This window comes from Crocodylus siamensis, chromosome 1 (assembly GCF_052110815.1).
Source record: "Crocodylus siamensis isolate JL-2025a chromosome 1, ASM5211081v1, whole genome shotgun sequence".
NCBI lineage: Eukaryota > Metazoa > Chordata > Crocodylia > Crocodylidae > Crocodylus > Crocodylus siamensis.
Window position 1 is genome coordinate 321,750,542 of NC_143395.1, and position 4,805 is coordinate 321,755,346.

The following is a 4,805-nucleotide window of genomic DNA, read 5'->3' on the forward strand; positions in this document are numbered from 1 at the left end:
AGCATTTTCTTTTTGTTTGTATAACTGCTGCCTATTTTTCAAGACGGTAGGAAAGAACTAGAGATAGTAATTCAGACAAAGTGCTGGCTGCATGCTTAGGCGAAAGGCTGAATCTCTTTTACTGATTTTATGAGTGATCCTGAGAGAGCCCTAGAAGGTGAGTGGGATCATCATAGTGCCTTCTGAAACAGCTATCAAAAGGAAAGTTATAGGATAGAGATCAACATGTTTGTATTTATACTATTTTCCTTCTCACAGATGGTTGAGGTTATTTAATAGATATGCAATAGTTTGGGGAATCTTGCAGAAGAAGATTGATAGGTAAGTAGTCAAAATATTTTATTGCCTTCATTATGAAATGTAATAAAGAAAGTGATGTTAAGGCACACTAAGAAGAAGCATTTAGGGAAAAGTACATGTTTAGGCCTAATTTTTTATTAAATAAATTCTTAGAGTGACCCAGATCTCCAATTGCTATTGAAAGCAAAGCACAAAGTCAATGGGCACATACTGAAAATCTGGCTTTAGATTTGTTTGGACTCAAATCATGGTTGCATCTATTACACTATGTTTTCTTGTTGTTCTGGCAGTGGCACCATGCCCTACTCAAACTAGCAAGGTGAATGATAAACTTACAGGATACCACACCGTGATTACTAAAAACAGTATTGCACATTGCAGACAACACCCTCTTCTTTATAAAGATCTGTTTAGCTATGTTGCTCAACCAGTTAACTGCATGCACAAGGTCTGTAATGCTTTTTCATTATCAGACAAATAAAAGAAAATCTGAAGCCTCTGCAACATTATGAAATATCTGTCAGATAAACATTTTAAGAACCTGGAAGAACATAAAGCATTGGTATGTGCCATCCATTTCTACATAGCTTCATGATTTGTTATATGCTAATGTCTGTTTCAGTAAAGGAGGGCCTACAGAGTCAAGCATACCTGACTCAGGGATACGTTCGTTACTTCATTGTTATAGACCTTGAGACAAATTTAACCTATTATTCATGCATATTCCACACAGGAAAACTGGTAAGCTAAAAAGGTACCTGCAGATGTGTAAAACCTGAAGATAAATAGGAACCTCTTGTTCTAGGTAGCAGGATAAAAAGGATCAAAGACCCTTTCCTCTCTATTTCTGTATCATTTGGCTATAGATTTGTGGTAATTGGTAACCTTGCACTATGGATGAAGGTCTCATGCCAGTGCAGGGAGATGTCCTATTGACTGTGGGAAGCGGATGTTACCAAAATCCATTCAATGGTGGTTTCCTTATGTTTATGCGGTTGGTCATGTTGTTACACCACATAGGTGCTGTCAGACCATTGAGCTAAGTTTACTTCCTTTCATTTACTTATTCTAATCACCCTGTTGTAAGTGCATGCTGTAGAGCATTGAAAAAGTTAATATTCGGTTTTGGAGAACTTCTCATGAAATGTCAGTTTCATTTCATACAGTTTCACTCCCACTGAATTTTGCCTTCCATAACATTTCTGTAAAAGGACTATTTCCACATTAAAGAAAAACACACACAGTTCCATGTTTCAAAATGCAAAACTTCATTTGCATTGCCCGGGAATAGTGTTTACCAAAGCAAACTTATTTGCTGAAATAGGCCCATGTTTATGTTTATAATACAGTGGATAAATCCTGCAATAATTAACTACTTTTGCATTTAGTAATGAATGTTCTAAATACTTTGGGAAAAGGGCCATCTTTTTGTTCTGTGTTTGTATAGCACCTGATTCAATGGTTTCCTGACCAGTGACAACCACCCTTAATACTCATTATCATTGGTAATCCCTCACCAGTTGAGGATGATTGTCTTCCATGATTGCCTTATCTGTGGGTCCAAAGATGGCTGACAAAGCCAATCTGGGATTGACAAGTTCTACTGCAACTCGGGCACGTGTTTCTGTGTACAGTGGGTGGCTCTGGATTCTTGGTTCAGTCCATAACACTTTGTTTCTGCCACGGGTGCTTTTCTGTCTTCTGTTGTTGTCGTGAGGTTTCAAGCACTGAGATCCTTGCAGCAGACTCTTTCTCCATTTGGGGCGGTCCTGGGCAATAATCTCCCGTGAGTTAATGTTAATGTTGCATTTTTTGAAGCTGGCCTTGAGGACGTCCTTGTGGCACTTTCCCTGCCCTCATCTTGAGCATATGCCTTGATTGATCTGGGAGAATAACACTGGGTTTGGAAATCTGGAGTTGGACATCCAGATGATGTGGCCAGCCTAGTGAAGTTGATGTTGGATGACCATCACCTTGAAGCTCATGGTGTTTGTTTGTGAGGGGACGCTGACATTGGTGTCTCTCCTCCACAGTACAAATAATAAATTTTAATCGTATTTTGAGCATTTTTTTAAAAAAGAAGCTAAACAGAGCTCATAGTGCTTCATCTGAGGAATGTTCATTGTCCTTATTTGATTAAAAATAATGGTAGGCAAAGTTTCTGTTTATTTGATTATGAGATAAATGAAAATGATAAGAATGTCTACCATTCCCTTCCCTTCGCTTCCCCTTTCCCCTTTTAAAAAAGGGTAGAAGTAGAAAAATATATAGCTAGATTCTCTATGTAATTTATGGGAATTAATTTCCCAAGATGAGGTACTTTTGGATGCAGATAATCAAGATAAAACCCTCCTAGCATATGGGAATTCTGCTGAATACAAGCATACTAGCTCCAGATCTGCATTTCTGTCAGCTCTCAGCCCCGGTGTAGAGGACAGGCCAATGGGCAGAAATATCATGTTGACCATGGGAAGAAGATTCTACCAAATTTTGTTCCACAGTACCTCTTGTTCATTGCAATAAATAAAATTTGCTCCAATGGAGGAGAGATTAACCAGTAAATAAAATATTTTTTCCAGAAAACAGTAAGTTTGCCCAAAAAATGAAGTTTCATTCATCCTGAAATGATTTAGGATGTCACCATAAATTCCAACATATTTTCCAGTGGAAAAAAATGTTGGAGATAAAAGGAAAGAGGGGCAGGAACAGATCAGTCACACCATCCACTGCTTACTACTGCAAGATACAAGATAGTGAGCTAGATAAACCTGTGATCTGATATAGCAGGGAGTCTCTTAGGTTCTTTTGTCCTTAACCTAGATTCACAAAACTCAAAGGAGAGGTGTGATGATTTTATTTCATCCATCACCTTAATGGTACTTACTCAGGGTGTGGGTGACCTAGGTGCTATTCCTTCCTCCATGTAAAACAGCTGTAATTACCAGGTTACATTAGCAATCTGAGGCAGGGTGGGGCTCTCCTCCTCTCCTGTTGACACCGTTCTGCTTTGTATAAATATTCAGTGGACCAAAAACTTGCAGCCTGGTGTCACACTATTAGGCCAGCGGTTCCCAAACGCTGGCAGACTGAGTACCACCAGTTTGAAATGATACAGCCTTAAGTACCAGCAGCAAATTTTTCGTACACATATGTAATAGACTATGTAATAAAACAACATTAAAACATTTAGTAATCATAAAACATTGTTTTATCAGTTACAATAGCTATATAAAATAATTGTAAATTGGAAAAAAGACAGCGTAAACTAAATGTAGGCAAAACTTTTGGCCGGAGTACTGATAAAACCACAATGTGTACCCTGTAAGGTGCTGGAGTGCAGGCACACCAGAAAAACAAAACTGGGGAAGAGCATACATGGCAGGACACACTGAATATTAATATAGTTAATAATCATAAATGTTGCTTCTTCTTTTTTACCAGTAAATACCAGGTTTAATTCTAAATTAATGGTAAAAATTCTAAACCTGGTGACAATAAATAAAACTTCATATACTACCTTTGTTCTTGTGTATTCTTTTTTGTTAAGTATGTCGTGATGAGGGGGGAAGAGAGAGAGAGAGGAGAGATAAAGAGAGGGGAGAGAGAGAGGGAAGAGAGAGAAAAAGAGGGAGGGAAGACAGAGAGGGAGAGAAGCGCAGGGAGAGCAGATGTGGAAGAGGTGCTGCAGGCAGGCGGGCCTGGCCAGGCTCTTGGGAGGGCAGCAGCCAGAGGAGAGGACAAGGCTGCTATGGGGCTCTGCAGACTCAGGCCACAGCGGGAGTGCTCAGGAGGTGGGGCCCAGCCCAGGTTGCACAGCTCCACGGGGGTGGGGTGCAGCCACCCTGCCCACAGGGAATGCCACCTGGCTGGGGCAGGACACAAGGCTTGGAGGAGGCTCCCTCCTTGGCCTGTGTGTACCCAGCACAGTATGAGCAGAGCAGAGCCCCCGATGGGAGACACCATGATCAATCAGGTGGTTTACCTGGCAGGTGATTGTCTCTGATATGTCCTCCATCGGAGGTCTATATTGAGCAGATTCTTTTTGGTGTTGGGTCGTGGAACCGGAGCTTGCTGCATCTACTCCATGCATTGACCTGGTATTGCAGTGCTTCCAGGACCGGTGCAAAAAAACAGAAAAAAAAAAAAGAGCCCCCTGGGCCACAGCAGGGACTCCCTGGGCAGGACACTGTTGCCTGCTGCTCCCGGGCAGGCAGAGCCACTCAGCCATTGTGTGGTCTCCAGGCAGCAGCAGTGGGGGGCTGTGCTCACTCCAGGCATAGGCAGCATGTGCCCGCATGCCTGCCCCAGGGTCAGTGCAGCAGCAGGAGCATCCCCACACCCCACTGCCTCCAGAAGTCCCCACGTCCCGCGCAGTTCTGGAGGCAGTGCCATGTGGTGCAGACCCCAGCACGCAGCCCACTTCCCCCTGCTAGCACCTCCGGGGGGCATGTGCCCCCAGTGCTTGCCCTGGGGTGCAGACAGTGTGGGGAGCCCTCCTCCCCCAC

The 4,805-nt window shown here is 42.5% G+C and overlaps 1 pseudogene; it reads left to right on the top strand.

Moving 5' to 3' along the window:
• Positions 1 to 4,256: 4,256 nt before the first annotated feature.
• LOC149874819 (U2 spliceosomal RNA) lies at positions 4,257 to 4,431 on the top strand (annotated as a pseudogene).
• The last annotated feature ends 374 nt before the right edge of the window (positions 4,432 to 4,805 follow it).